The sequence below is a fragment of the Sarcophilus harrisii genome, chromosome 1 (genome assembly GCF_902635505.1).
Source record: "Sarcophilus harrisii chromosome 1, mSarHar1.11, whole genome shotgun sequence".
Taxonomy (NCBI): domain Eukaryota; kingdom Metazoa; phylum Chordata; class Mammalia; order Dasyuromorphia; family Dasyuridae; genus Sarcophilus; species Sarcophilus harrisii.
In genome coordinates, this window is record NC_045426.1 from 276,008,002 (window position 1) to 276,024,551 (window position 16,550).

The window sequence follows — 16,550 nt, forward strand, 5'->3', positions numbered from 1 at the left end:
CCCAAGGAAATAATAAAGGAGAGAAAGGACCCACATGTGCAAAAATGTTTGTAGCAACTCTTTCTGTCATAGCAAACAATTGGAAAATGAGTAAATGTCTATCACTTGGGGAATGGTTGAACAAATTATGGTATATGAAGATAATGGAACATTTTTGTTATATAAAAATGATGAACAAACTGATTTTAGAAAGGCTTGGAAAGATTTACATGAACTGAGGCTGAGTGAAACAAGCAGAACCAAGAATGCATTGCACACAATAGCAAGAATGTGCGATGATCAACTATGAAAGACTTGGTTCTTCTCAGTGGTTCAATGATTCAAAGATTCAGTGATTTGAACAGAAAATGTCATACACATCCTGAAAAAGAACTATGGAGAATGAATGTAAATCAACACATACCAAGTTCACTACTTTTTTTGTTTATTTTTTTTCTCCCCTGGTTTTTCCCTTTTGCTCTGTTTTTTCTCTCCCAATATTATTTATAAAGCAATATACATATAATAAATAATTTTTTTTACAAAAGAAGAAGATAAATTGTAATATTAGTCTCTAAAATGTAATGTTCTCTGGGAGCAAGTTTTTTGGGGGGTTTCTGGAAGAGCCTTCATTTCAGTTCAGTAAATACCCCAAATGCAGCCAGGAGTTAAAGTCCAAATCCTTTATTGTTTCCTTCAAAGTCTTGTCTCCTTCACTTGGGGCTCGGCTAGTTTTTCTGGAGGCCTATCTCCCTCCTTGGTTCTGAGAGGCCTGACCTCTCTGGCTTCTGAATCTCCCAGACTGAATCCTGGCTGAGACTCCAAGAGCTTCTAGTGGGCTTGTCCTTTTTGGTCCTGAGAGCTCCTCCTTATATATTCCACACTAAGTATACACCAATCATTATATCACTAGGAAACCATTATTTGTTGTAGGATTAAATCAATGCTAAACTAGATTTAACCACTATCTCCTCAGTTCCACTTAGTACCTTGTTTCAAGTTCTGGCCCATAACAATAAATAATTCCAGATTCTCTTCAGGTCCCTAATGGGAGAAAAGACTCTAGGAAGAAGTTATCCCCAGCTTTCTATGTTGAAGAGTTCAGGGAATTTTCCTTTGGATATGATCTGAGACGCTCTCTCTTGGTTGAACTCAGTTATTTTGTTTTCAGCAAGAGAGTTCATTTATTCTACATATTCTCTGGTTTATATGTTCATCAGCCTACTTCCTCTGTTTTCTGTTTGCTCTGATACATAAAGGGGCTTATTTCCTATTTACTACATGTGTAGTCAATGTAGAACTGTCATTTGGTGGGAAGCTATGGATATATTAGCAATCAAAAGTACAGCTTATACCTAAAAATTATTTACCCTAGACTCAAAGTGTTTAGGGGGTGAATATAATTATAGTTATAGACATAATTCTAGTTCAGTATTTCTTTTCTCTGAGAAGAATTGAGTGTCTAGGCTCATGTCCCCAACCTATTTTTCCCCTCTTGGCAAGAATCAAAGTCTCCCCTGGAAAAGAGTGAGTAGAGGGGAATCCAGAGATATCTATTTATGATTAACCTCTGAGAGACACATCTAGATAGATGCATGTGGTCACAAATAACCTACCTGGGCAAATATCCCTTACAATTTCATCTCCATTGATTAGATCAGTGCTTGGTACATAGAAATTGCTTTAAAATGCTTGTAGACTGACTGACAGAGTTTCCTTCTCTATACAATGAGGAGATTGAACTAGGTATTCACCAAGGTTCCTTCCCATTCTGGCATTTGTTGATTTTTAGATTGATTTTTTTTCTCATTGTGCTGGCTTGGATGACAGGAGCAGATGACAGAGAAGATGGATAGTGTTCATAGTGTTCCCAAGGGTGCCCTGAAACGAAGTTTAGATCAATTAAGTGTCCTGGCCCTAGGAGGAAATACTGCAAAGTAGCCATATAATTAACAGAGGCTCCAGAGGAATCCACTCTGGAGGAATACCAATGAAACTTGGGTTATAGCTCAGCAAGGTCTGCTGTTTCCAATCTTGTTGGCTTTGACCTCTCTCTGCTTTGAATTGCTCGGGAGGATAAGTGATCATTTTAGGACATAACATCTCACTAGAGACTCACATACAAGGTCTGGCTGTGTGAAATGGGTTGTCTTAATGCTGCCACAACTGGAGAAGTTAAATTAACTACAGATGTTCCTTCATTCTCTTCTCGAGAAAATTAAGACTCAAGTCCCCAGGTGAATGAACCAAGTGACTAGCACCATATCTAAGTATTTTTTAATGTGGTGCTCACAACCCTAAGTGCTTCCTTCAAGATGTAGCTCAGATTTTACCTTCTGCAAGAACCTTTCCTGATTTCCTCAACTGCTAGTGCCTTCCCCTATGAGATTATTTTCCATCTATTCAATCAATACTGCCAGGGGCAGCTAAGTGGATGAGCAGATAGAACTCGGGACCTGGAGTCAAGAAGACCAACCTTCATGAGTTCAAATCTTTTTTTTTTTTTTTTTTTTTTTAATAGCCTTTTATTTACAGGATATATGCATGGGTAACTTTACAGCATTAACAATTGCCAAACCTCTTGTTCCAATTTTTCACCTCTTACCTCCCCACCCCCTCCCCTAGATGGCAGGATGACCAGTAGATGTTAAATATATTAAAATATAAATTAGATACACAATAAGTATACATGACCAAAACGTTATTTTGCTGTACAAAAAGAATCAGACTCTGAAATATTGTACAATTAGCTTGTGAAGGAAATCAAAAATGCAGGTGGGCATAAATATAGGGATTGGGAATTCAATGTAATGGTTTTTAGTCATCTCCCAGAGTTCTTTTTCTGGGCATAGCTGGTTCAGTTCATTACTGTTCCACTGGAAATGATTTGGTTGATCTCGTTGCTGAGGATGGCCTGGTCCATCAGAACTGGTCATCATATAGTATTGTTGTTGAAGTGTATAATGATCTCCTGGTCCTGCTCATTTCACTCAGCATCAGTTCGTGTAAGCATGAGTTCAAATCTAATCCCAGCCATTTACTAGCAGGGTGAATTTGAGCAAATCACTTCCCTCTTTTTTGCCTCAGATTCCTCATCTATAAAATGACCTGAAGAAAAAAATGACAACCACTTTAGTATCTTTGTCAAGAAAATCCTAAATGGGGTCACAAAGAATCAAAAACAGCTAAAAAAACTGAACAATAAAAACTCAATATCTTTTATGTATTTTGTTATTTATACGTCCCCTGCCCATTAGAATGAACACTGCCTGAGAGTAGGAATCATATTTTTTCCTTTTTTTGTATCCCCAGTATTTAGTACTGTATATGGCACATAGTAACCTCTTAATAAATTCTTGTTAATTTTCCCACTGACTGACTAAACTGACTTTTTTTATGCTTCCCCAAAGTTTAATTTGAGTTAAAATTTATTCCTTAGAGTTTCCTTGATGCATTCCTTATTTGTAACAGATATACAGTTATATCTGAGTCAGAGGTTGTTGATGTTGTTCAATCATTCAGTCATATCTGATTCCTTGTGATTTCATTAGATAATGACAAGGATATTTGAGTGGTTTACCATTTCCTTCTCCAGGGAAGAGGACCACATGACTAACACATGAAAGAAGTCATATTGAAATTCAGGTTCTTTGACTCCAGACACAGTGCCCTATTCATTGACTCACCTAGTTACCTTCATGAGTCAGAGGACCACAGTGTACATCCTGACTTGTCTACTTAGAACCTTGTGTAATTGTAGGTGAGTCATTGACCTTCTTGAGCATTAAAAATTTTTGTTGTTGTTGTTCAGTCCTATCAAACTCTTAATGACTTCACCTAGGATTTTCTTGGTAGATACTAGACTAGTTTGTCTTTTCCTTCTCCAACTCATTTTACAGATGAGGAAACTGAGGCAAACAAGTTAAGTGACTTAACTAATAAGTATCTCAGGCCAGATTTCAACTGAGGTCCTCCTGACTCCAAACCCAAAACTCTATCCCCTGTGCCACCTGGCTGCACAAAGGTTACTCATCTGGAAAATGAGGGGCTTGCATTAGATAACTTCCAAGATAACATCCAATCAATCCTCTTTTCCAACATATAAAGGAAAAGGTTTTATAGGCTTAAATAAATGTTTCAGCCAGTCTCTGCCTTCTCCTATCTGTCATCTGCACATATAATCTAGCTTTGATTAGTTCATGATGCTCATTATTTGCCTCAGGACAAATCTACAATAAGTTCCTAAAAGAAATTAGGATATTCACAATGTAATCCTTGTCTTAGTTAGTGTTCATATGACAAGAAGGTTTTGGAATTTTTTCATATTACTATAAATGATTTTAATTCCTTTATCTGAAAATTATGTCTATATCCTTTGACCATGAGGAATAGTCAAAGGTATTCTTATAAATTTGACTCAATTCTTTATGTATTTTAGAAATGAGGCTCTTATCAGAAACATTGGCTGAATTGGTTTTATTTGTGCAAAAACTTTTAAATTTTATATGATCAAAATTATCTATTTTACATTTTACTATATTCTCTAGTTCTTCTTTGGCCATAAATTGTTCCCTTCTATAGTTTCTGAGAAGGTACCCATCATTGATAGAGGGTAAAATTTCCTTACTTGAGAGCTTTCTACACCAATGAAATCCCAAGTCCAGTCCAGTATTCTCTATTTCCTTTGAATGCTCATAAAGAAATTTTACCATATCACTAATTTATATCTGCTGCTGAGATTCCAAGAAGAGCATGTAATATAATCCTAATTTCTTTTGTCTTGTGGTTTTCTTTAAAACAAGAGTGTCAATATGGAGTTAGCTCAGTTCCTTCAATAGTGTATTGATTTGTGAGTCACTATACAAAGAATATATCAGCAAATTAATGTGCATGTTTAAATTAAGGTACACTAGATGCTAATAACCCTTAATGTGCCTTTACTAATCCAGTGGTAGGAGTAGCCTGTTTTTGTACTGCTTGCAGTTAAGAATTTACATGTAAGAATTACATATATATATATTTATGTATGTATATATGTATATATATATGTATATATATATATATATATATATATAGTGTTTTTGTCTTTAAAAATGTAAAAGTCAATTTGAGATTGCAGGCTGTATAAAAACAGATAGTAGGATGGATTTGGTCCTTGGGCCCAGGTTGTAGTTTGCTGTCCCATCTCAATCTTCTCATTTTACTTATAAGGAACTTGGAATTCCAGAGGGAATGAAATTATTCCCAGGGTACCACAGAGCCAAAGCAGTTTTTTAAAAGTCATTTAAGCATTGTCATATTCTGCATGATCTCATTTGAGACTGTCTTGGCAAAGATAATGGAGTGGTTTTGCCAATTCTTCCTCCAATTAATTTTACAAATGAGGAAACTGAGGCAAATAGGGTTAATTGATTTGTTCAAAATCACACAGCAAGTAAGCATCTGAGATTGACTTTGAACTCATGAAGAGAGTCTTCCTGATTCCAAGCCCAGAGCTCTAGTTTCCCTGAGTTTAAATAGAGTTTACTTTTGAACCCAGGTCATAGACCAGAGAAAGTCACAAACTCCAAACTGAAAAGGATCTTTTAGAAATTATCTAGTCCAAGTTCCAGTTAGTGGTTAGTTGTTAGTGACCGATGAAGAAAAGGTGAATTCATTTATCTGAAATTTTCTCTACTAAAAAAAGTGAATTTTGTGAGTCCTGGAGACTGAAGTGAAAAGTTGCTTTCTTTTCACATGAAGAAGGGCTTTTATTTGGCATCTTCAACTTGTTTTTATTTCCATTGTCAAAGCAATCTGAACCTGATAGACAGATTCATAGAAATCTTAATTATTCCACTCATCCAGACTCATTGATAGCTATCTTTCTGAGAAGATAGTTAAAGTCTTTATTCTAATTGAAGGATTAAAAAAAAAGACCACCAATCAACTGGCAGATCAATTTATACATTCAATAGTCAAATCAATGCTGATATTTCAGTATAGGGGGACTAAAAGCCTCATGATAAATCAATGGCTTAATCTGAGATAAACCCAGGCTAGGTAACATCTGCCTGACACTTGAAATAAATGTTTGCCAGTCAATTTGTCTCCTCTAGTTCATATGGCAAAGGCCTGGATTCCTTCACTGAGTTCTTCTGAGGATTTATGGCCGTTTTCTCCCTGGAACAAGGAATACTGCCGATTAAAAATAAACCTCAGACATAAGAATAATTTTCACTTAAATGGCTGCAAAAATCAGTAGAAAAAAACACTAGTCTTAAAATCAGTGTTTGCCTTCTGTCTCCAACATTTATTAACTGTGGAGCACTTAGCAAGTTATTTTTTCCCTCAGTTTCCTCATCTATAAAATGAATAATATCACCTGCCTCTCAAAATTGTTATGAGGATAAAATGAGATACCAATCCAATGATCCTGTTACTGGTAAATCTTAAATCTCTATGTAAGTAGAAGCTATTAGTGTTAGACAGTGTAGCTGGCAAACTGCAGCTCCCTTTCTTGAAATTACCTCCTATAGCACAATTCTGTTTTCTCTAAATCTCCAGCATCTGACCTTTGACTTTCTATGTCGCCTGCTTCTTGCTTTGCTCCACTTCTGGTACTGTCATCAAACAGTTCATCTCACTTTCCTATTCCAAGTAGGGAATGCACATGTCTTACCTCTATCTCTGCAAATCTCCAATATAAGCCTTGCCTGGGTGATTCTGATCGAATGCTTATCTGTTTCATAAACAAATTCTGGAATTTGGAAATAAAATGGAATTTTACAACAAAGATTGATTCATCTAATGAAAAATAATTGCAAAGTACTTAGGATAGTGTCTGGCACAGAGTAAGTATATGTTAGTATTATTATTATTATTAGTTCATTTCCAAAATGTTCATGATGTGAGGAATGACCTGTATCTGCTGCTCAATGATGCCCGCCATCATCTGATATGCAATAAGAACACTTCTAAAAAAGGCTTTTTTTCTTCTAAGATCTGTCTGCAAAATGGATCTAGTCCCCATCTTGTTGGTATTTTCCATGCTTTCTGAGCAAATGGAAAGTAAATCACTGTGTGAATTTCTATAAGATTCGCATTATGAAACAGAGAAAATATTGATGGGCAAAATAAATGGAGATGATTTGTTTTACAAAAGAATTGTTGCATTACTAAAGAATTTCAATCAGGTGAACATGTAATAAGCACTTGATGCATATGCACCCTAATATCAGGCACCAGTGTAACACATAAGCAGTTTAAAACATGATATCTGCATGGAACAACAAGGAGGCAGGATAAACATAAGATAGCATCCAAATGAGAACTGAAAGGCATGAGTCAGACCAACAAGTCTGAGAGAATATAAGAATAAGAGCTGGGGGAGAAAGGCACCAAAGCAAAGTTCATTCTACCTTCATTTTCTCATGGAAGGTATCTGTTAAACTGTAAGGAAATCTTTAATAAATTCACAAATTTAGAGTTCTTTTTCCTTTCCCACTATCAAGATCAGCTCTTTAAAGAATATCTATTAGTCATTTCTACTTTATAATGAATATGAATCACAGAAAGGGAGGAGTGAGGGATATAGGCACAGAAAAGAAATTAGTAAAAGAGGATGAGAGGAATTGTGGTCCAGCTTTGGTTGAAGGAACATACATAGTTAATATGTCTGATCTAGGCTGAACTATTGACCATATAGTTAAGGTCACCAAAAAAAGGAAAGTGTGGATAGGGGAATGTGAAAAAATAAAAAATTAGTAACTAGATAATCACCATGCAGAAAAGCTTTCTCATTTTAAAATCTAGTGCCTGCAGCAGCTATCATTAACAAACTGAATTGGAGAGTTCAATGTCTTGGCTACAGCTTATAACCTGTGCCTGCCTCCTTCCCAGTTCTATCCCCTTTTTCTCTCCCCTTTAGATGACTTAGAGGAAAGTGTATCATAACACATAGCATGCTGGGCTTGAAATCAGAAAGACATGGGTTAAAATCTTGCCTCTCATACTTAATAATTATATGATTCTGAATAAGTCTATTATTTGGTAAAATTTATTATATACTTACTATATGCCAGGAACTGTGCTAAATGCTAGGGATATAACTAAAGTCAAAAGGCAATGGTGTTCACAGTCTACTGGGGGAAACATGAAAACAACTATGTATAAATACATGGAAAATATTAAGAGATAATGAACAGAGGGAAAGAACTAGAATTAAAGGGGAATGAGAGAGGCTTCTCATTGAAGATGATATTTTAGCTTGCACTTGACGGAATTCAGGTGACAGAGATGAGGAGGGAGAATATTCAAGGTATGGAGGCTCAGCCGGAGTCATGAGATGTAGTCTCATGTTTGAGGAACAACAAGGAGGTCAGTATCATTAGAAGAAAAAGGATGGGTTGGGGAGCAGTGTATAAAGTATAAAGAGACTAGAAGGAGCAGGTTATAAAGGGATTTGAACTCTAAACTGTAGATTTAAAATCTTGAAGACTTAAGGACAGTCATTAAAACCTCTATTAGTCTTTCCTTCTTTGGAGTATGCTTCCTTTTTTTTTTTCAACCAAAGCTGGACCACAATTCTTCCTTTACTAATTTCCTTTCTGTGCCTGTGTCCTTCACTCCCTCCTTTCCATGATTTGTATTCATGACAAGGTGTCAATGACTAATAATAGATGTTCCTTATAGAACTGATTTTGAAAGAGGGAAAGGAAAGAGAGCTCTAATTTATGAAACCTATGCAAAATTTTCTTATGGTACAAGTTAAGAGGTTGGCTCACAGATGCCTTCAATGAGAAAATGAAGGATGAATGAACTTTGCTTTAGTGATTTTCTCCTCCAACTCACCAAAAAGAAATCAAAAGATATTTTAGATGAAAAGAAAGAGGTCTCTAATGTTCGTGGTTTAAAGTTTTTGGCATCAAATAAGTTTTCTCTTGGTAATGATACTTTGGATACTAGCAGGACCTCAGTTCTGTGAGGCAGATGGATTGCCTTTCTGTTCATTGCAACCTATTTCTTCTCAAAGAGAGAAAACCCACAAAGAACAAAAAGGATTGGAGAAGACAAACTGTTTGATACCAATTGATGACCATCCAGCAGTCAGGGTTTTCTTTTTGTGATTATCGTTTAAGCAGTAATGCAATGGTGAAAAGTTAGGCAAATGAACTGCAGTCAGCTAACATATTCTCAGGCCCACTGATAAGGAACTTCAAACACAAAACACTGCCTTTATCTGGCAATCAACTTTTAGGCACAGGTTGTATATCTCCAAATAATTCAAGGTACATGGACAGAGGTATTAACATAATTTGTGAAATTTATAACTTAGATACCAAGCTTGAGGTGACATAAAGAGAAAACCACCCTTCTGGGTAAATAATAATAACCAATATATCAAGTGCTTCAGATTTGCAAAGAGATTTTAGGTTTTATATTTTTATATATAATCTCATTTGAGCCTTAAGCTCTTTTAGAGAAAGAATTGTTTCATTCTTTGCATTTCTATTTAAAGAACTTTGACTGTAACCAACAAGTCTCATATCTGTAAGTGAATTGGGTGATGTTTACCCCAAGCCTGTGAAGATCTTCCAACAGAGGAGGGGATGCGGGAAAACTGGGACATTGATGCATTGTTGGTGGAGTTGTGAACAAATCCAACCATTCTGGAGAGCAATCTGAAATTGTGCCCAAAAAGTTATCAAACTGTGCATACCCTTTGATCCAGCAGTGTTACTACTGGGCTTATACCCCAAAGAGATACTAAAGAAGGGAAAGGGACCTGTATGTGCACGAATGTTTGTGGCAGCCCTCTTTGTAGTGGCTAGAAACTGAAAACTGAGTGGATGCCCATCAGTTGGAGAATGGCTGAATAAATTGTGATATATGAATATTATGGAATATTATTGTTCTGTAAGAAATGACCAACAGGATGATTTCAGAAAGGCCTGGAGAGACTTACACGAACTGATGCTGAGTGAAACGAGCAGGACCATGAGATCATTATTTACTTCAACAACAATACTATATGATGACCAGTTCTGATGGACCTGGCAATCCTCAGCAATGAGATCAACCAAATCATTTCCAATGGAGCAGTAATGAACTGAACCCCCAGAGAAAGAACTCTGGGAGATGACTAAAAACCATTACATTGAATTCCAAATCCCTATATTTTTGCCCACCTGCATTTTTGATTTCCTTCACAAGCTAATTGTACAATATTTCAGAGTCTGATTCTTTTTGTACAGCAAAATAATGGTTTGGTCACGTATACTTATTGTATATCTAATTTATATTTTAATATATTTAACATCTACTGGTCATCCTGCCATCTGGGGGAAGGGGTGGGGGGTAAGAGGTGAAAAATTGGAACAAGAGGTTTGGCAATTGTTAATGCTGTAAAGTTATATATAACCTGTAAATAAATGACTATTAAATTTAAAAAAAAAAAAAAAAAGATCTTCCAACAGAAAGGGCAAACAAGCACAATTTGTTCCAATGGCTATGAAAGCTGCTGAAACTGGTTCTGTGGAGAGTTTAAAACTTGGTCAGACATTGAAGAAGTTTGGTCATCCTGACTTTTGTCTTGCTATTGGACTTTTGAAGACTCAGAAAGAGAAAGTGAGGCTAACACCTATGTATAATTGTCTCACTTAAATAAAGCCAATTCACCCATGAGTCAAGACATCACCTGTAATGTTCTTGGTCTTCTTTTAAAATAAAATATAAACAAACAAAAATAACCAGAACCTAGCATAATACCTAGGACATGGTAAGCATTTAATCAAATGTTTAATTATTGATTAAAGGTACTTATTTTATTTTACAAAGAAACTGAACTTCAGAAAGGATTTTTACTTGCTCAGTGAATATCTAAGGCAGGATTTAAACTCAGACCTTCCCACTTCCAAATCTAGCATTCCATTCACTATACTGATCAAGTATTATGATATAGTGGCCATAGAGACCACCATTTCTAGCCACCTATAGGCTGGGTGTTATCATGCTAAACACAATGTCTCTTTAAAGTACATCTGATAATCCTTTGAAAACTACTCCTGATACTTGGCTTTTTTCAACAATGAGTAATTCAAGGCAATTCCAACAGACTTGTGATGGAAAATGTCATAAATATCCAGAAAGAGAAATTTATGGAGACTGAATGTGAATCAAAGCAAAGTATTTTCATCTTTTATTGTTGTTATTGTTGTTGCTCTTTGCTTATTTTTTCTTTCTCATGTTTTTCCCCTTTTTTGATCTGATTTTTCTTGCACAGTTTGATGAATATGGAAATACGTTTAGAAGAATTGCACATGTTTAACCTATATTGGATTGCTTGCTGTGTTGGCTAAAGGAGAGGGGAGAGAAAAGGAGAAAAATTCAGAACACTAGATTTTGCAAAGGTGAATGTTGAAAACTATCTTTGCATGTATTTGTAAAAAATAAAATACTATTAATAAATAAATAATTGGAGGGACAGGAAAGAAAAAGAAAAATACTTCTGATTCGTGCACCAGTGAGTAATCAAGAAGTCCTTGCTGTTGATGACTCAAGCAGAGTACCACCTGATGGGCAGTTCACTGGATTATTCACACAATGGCAAACTCTCTTCTTATACATTTTAGAAAGCATGGAAGCCACTCAATCGAAAGTCTCCATAGGGTAGTCTGAGTCACATTAAGTGAAAGCACTTTATAAAATAAAGCATGATGACATATCCTATAATTGTTGTGGTTGTTAGTATTGTAATGTGGTGCTAAGCTTGTAATCACCATAACCTGAGGGCATAATGAATAGAGAACAACCCGTTAGATTAAAAATGTCATAAATTCAAATTCATTCTCTGACTCATACTAGCTATTTGATCATGGCAGCTCATATAACTTCTCAGTGACTTAGATAATTCTTTTGTTGTTCAGTTATGTCCAATGCTTTATAACCCTATTTGGGATTTTCTTGGCAAAGATAGTAGAGTGTTTGCCATTTTCTATCCAGCTCATTTTACAGATGAGGAAACTGAGGCAAGTTTCTTTCTCAGGGTTTTTTTTTCATTTTAACCTAATTTTTCTTGCACAGCTTGATGGGGTGAAGTGACTTGTTCAGGGTCAAACAGCTAGTAAATGTTTGAGGCTGACTTTGAATATGTCTTCCTGACTCCAGACTTAGTGTTCTATCCAATGTGCCACCTAATTGTCTGCCTCTAACATTATCAGTTCTAGATAGACTATTTGCACATCTGTTTGCATTGACAAAAGAAAATTCCATACTAGATATTAGGAATCACCTATATTGGGTAGGTCTGGGTGGGGGAAATATTAAAGATCTATTTGACTCCTATGATACATAGCAGAGTCTGGTGTGATGCAATACTCTCAAAATGACATTAATAATCTTGAAAAGTCACAGGTTATACATGAAAGAACCATATGTAAGACTGAGAGCCACAATCTTTTTTTTAATTGGTGCCATTTTTTCCACCCAGTAGTATTTTTTTTCCAATTACATATATAGTTTTCAACATTCACTTTTGTAAGACTGAATTGCAAATTTTTCTCCCTTTCTTCTCTATCGCCTCCCCAAGAACAAACAAGCTATCCAATATGTTTATATATGTACAATCATTTTAAACATAATTCCATATTAGTCATGTTGTAAAGGAAAAATCAGAAAAAGGAAAAACCATGAGAAAGAAAAAAGAGAAAATAGTATTCTTTGACTTTATTTGGTATCCATAGTTCTTTCTCTGAAAACGGATGGCATTTTTCATCATGAGTCTATTGGGATTGTCTTGTATCATTGTATTGCTGAGAAGAGTTGAATCTATCATAGTTGATCATCACATAATCTTCTTGTTGTGTACAATGTTCTCCTGGTGCTGCTCACTTCAATAAGCATCAGTTCATGTCTAGTTTTTCTGAATTCTACCTGCTCATCATTTTTTACAGAACAATAGTATTCCATTACATTCATATACCACAATTTATTTAGCCATTCTCCAATTGATGGGCATCCTCTCAATTTCCAATTCCTTGCCACCACAAAAAGAGCTGCTACAAACATTTTTGCACATGTAGATAATATTTCCTTGGGATACAGACTTAGTAGTGGCACTGTTGGATCAAAATATATGGACAGTTTTATAGTCCTTTGGAAATATTTCCAAATTATGAGAAGCACAATCTGAATTGTCAAGCTTGTAAAGGGGAGTAAAATATAAGAAGTTTAGTTGGGGTTGTGAAGAATAGTTAAGTAAAAAGCAATAAATTTAATATTTCCAGGAAGACATTATGATCCCCTGAAATTGTTGCTATTGTTATTCAATTATTTTCAGTTGTGTCTGACTCTTCATCACCTTATTTGAAGGTTTTTTTTTTTTAATAAATATAGTAGAATAGTTTGCCATTACTCCTCTGCTAATTTTACAGATGAGGAACCTGAGGCAATATGGATAGGTGACTTGTCCAGAATCACACAGCTATTACGTATCTGAGGTAAGATTTGAATTCAAGAATACAGCTCTGCACTATACCTCTTCCCTCACCAGTTGCCCCACCCATTGAAATAACACTTCTAGAATTGAAATATGATTCTTCTAATTATAAATTCCATGTATTATCCCCAATACTTGATTTCAAAATTTTACAGATTTTTCTTCTTATCTACAGCTAAGTTTGATTTCTAAGAAAAGTAGAAAAGAAATGATGTGCTTTGAGCCAAGAAGGTGGGCATTGCCATCCAGTCATTTGTTGAGTCCCTAGCAGGATCTAACAGCCCATCTGAGGGCAGATTGAGCTTTGCAATTCAGACAGTCTCTATTTGACATTGCTCCCCACTTCAGATGAAATGCCAGCACTATGGATGGGATACTAGCACTATTCATTTTGATTCCATTATGGCAGAGAGCTTGTTCGATAACATCATTAACAGCTCATTGATCCAATTACACTTCTTTCTTTTCCACTTCAGATTTACAATCTCGTTACTACCTTCATAGCAGGAATAGATTTTCTGATGATTTTTTTAAAATAGGTAGAATGCTATTATGACTCCATAAGTGTGATCAAACACACATCTAACCTTATTCAGTGAGATGAATAAATCTGGTCAATGAATCTGACTTTCCCTTGGGAAGTGCTGTGGGAAGCAGGCCACATTTCACATGATGGAATGCTATTTCTTTGCCTGGTGTCCTCCTCACTTTTCCATTTTACTTTGAAATGAATACCTTCCTAACTCAAAGAGATGATATGATTATAAGTTTAAACATAGAAAGGTCCTTAAAGGATATAATCAGAATTTCCTCTGAGATCTAGGGAAGTTCATTGATTCACCCAAGTTCACAGAGGTAATAAATGGCAGAGTATTAATTAAAAACCACATTCTCTGACTCTAAAGCCAGTCATTTTTCCATGGAAACATTCTGCCTCCAATTCTTCTCCATATTGCTTTCCAATTTTCCATATAGATTATATAGAGCAATAATTTCTATAATATTTTGTGGTTCAATTGTTTTTCTGTTGTCTGACTCTTCATGACCATATATGGGGTTTTCTTGGCAGAGATACTGGAACAGTATACCATTCCTTTTCCAGCTCATTTTACAGATGAGGAAACTGAGACCAACAAGGTTAAGTGATGTCCCTACATTTCTTAACCTTTTTTATTGTGTGCTTCTCTGACTTGGCTACTTAGGTTTATATACTTAAGACTGAAAAGGACCTTGGCAGTCATCTCATGCAGCCACTTATTTTATGTATGAAGCAGTTGAGGCCCAGAGGTTAAGTGGCTTATTAAGGGTCACACAGATGATAAGTGATTCCACAGCCAAGGCACTTACCATTGTAACACACAGTTTCTGCTTAGACTGTGCCATATAAATATGGTATGACATTCAGCATAATCATATTATGATGGAAAAATCCTTATTTGAGGGAAAGTATGCAGGCTGGGACTAAGAAAAATGAAATTATATGAACTAAAGTTCAGGGTTCTAGTCCAAGTTCTACTTTAGTTCTATTACTATAGTTCTATTATAGGTACCAAAAAACAGATTTCTGCTTTTTTCTTTTCCTCTCTTTTCAAGAAACTTCTTGGACTCCTTTGTATCCTGTTGTCTTCTGTACACTAGTCTGACCTTTCTAGTGGGACTCATGAGCATGTATGAGCAAGGTTTTATTTACTGCCTTTTGTGAGTCATTAATATAAAAGACATCAGCTCTGACACCTCTTGTTACCTGGACCTGTTCCCATTCTTCCTTCCAGTTTGCTAAAGGACTCAGTCAATTTTAGACCCAAGAGGCACTGCTCACTTCCATGCCAAATGGCATTACCTTTGCAAATTGCAAGCAGCAAAGGTGTACTATATACTTACTGTGGGAGGGGAGTTCAACATTCACTCTATGTTTGGTGATAAATCTCTACATCCATGTTTAAATCACTGAACTTTAAAGAGAAATTTAACCCATGTCATCTCAAGACCTTTTATCCTCATGCTTCCAAATACCAAGTTTGTAATTCTTATGTGGCATTCAAAGGTAACATTTTTTGTAAGTAACATCTGCTGAAATAACAAAAGAAGGAAGAAAATAAAAGAGGCTGGAAGAAAGAAAAGGAGACAAAAGAAGAGAAAGATTAAGAGAGAAAAGAGGAAAAAGTAGAAGAATAGGAAAAGAAAGAAAGAAAAAGAAGAGAGAGAGAAATGAATGGAGAGAGAAAGAAAGGGAGAGAGAAAGGAAGGAAGGAAGGAAGGAAGGAAGGAAGGAAGGAAGGAAGGAAGAAATGAAGGAAGGAAGGAAAGAAGGAAGGAAGGAAGGAAGGAAGGAAGGAAGGAAGGAAGGAAGGAAGGAAGGAAGAAAGGGAAGGAAGGAAGGAAGGAAGAGAGAGAGAAAGAAAGAAAGAAAGAAAGAAAGAAAGAAAGAAAGAAAGAAAGAAAGAGAGAGAAAGAAAGAAAGAAAGAAAGAAAGGGAGAGAGAGAGAAAGAAAGAAAGAGAAAGAGGGGGAGGAAAGAAGGAAGAAAGGAAGGGAGGAAGGGAGGGAGGGAGGGAGGAAGGAAGGAAGGAAGGAAGGAAGGAAGGAAGGAAGGAAGGAAGGGAGAGAGAGAGAAAGAAAGAGGGGGAGGAAAGAAGGAAGAAAGGAAGGGAGGAAAGAAGGAAGGAAGGGAGAGAAGGAGGGAGGGAGAAGAGGTCTTTCCCTTCTATCTAATGCTAAATACCAGAAAGTTTGAATGAAGCAGCTGTTTGCAAATGAACATTGTAAATTAATTCTAAAAGGCTATACAAATTCCAAAAAGACTATACAATTTAATATAGATGAGTTCTATCACCTTCCTCTTCCCAAGACTTCTTGAATGCCTAGTATATTCGTGGCAGCCTCAGCTGCCCATAGCCTCTCAGTGTGGTGTCTTCTGACATCTATTTTGGATCTATCATTCAACCTAAAAACCCATCCTTCTAATCTTTGCCAAATTTAGAACTTTAAGATGAAACTGTGAATGTTCTAGACTTCTCCTGTCAAGGATGAAACAGGAAGTACAATCAGCTCAATCATTCTTACTAATCAAGAGGAAGAATGACATGAGAAATCCA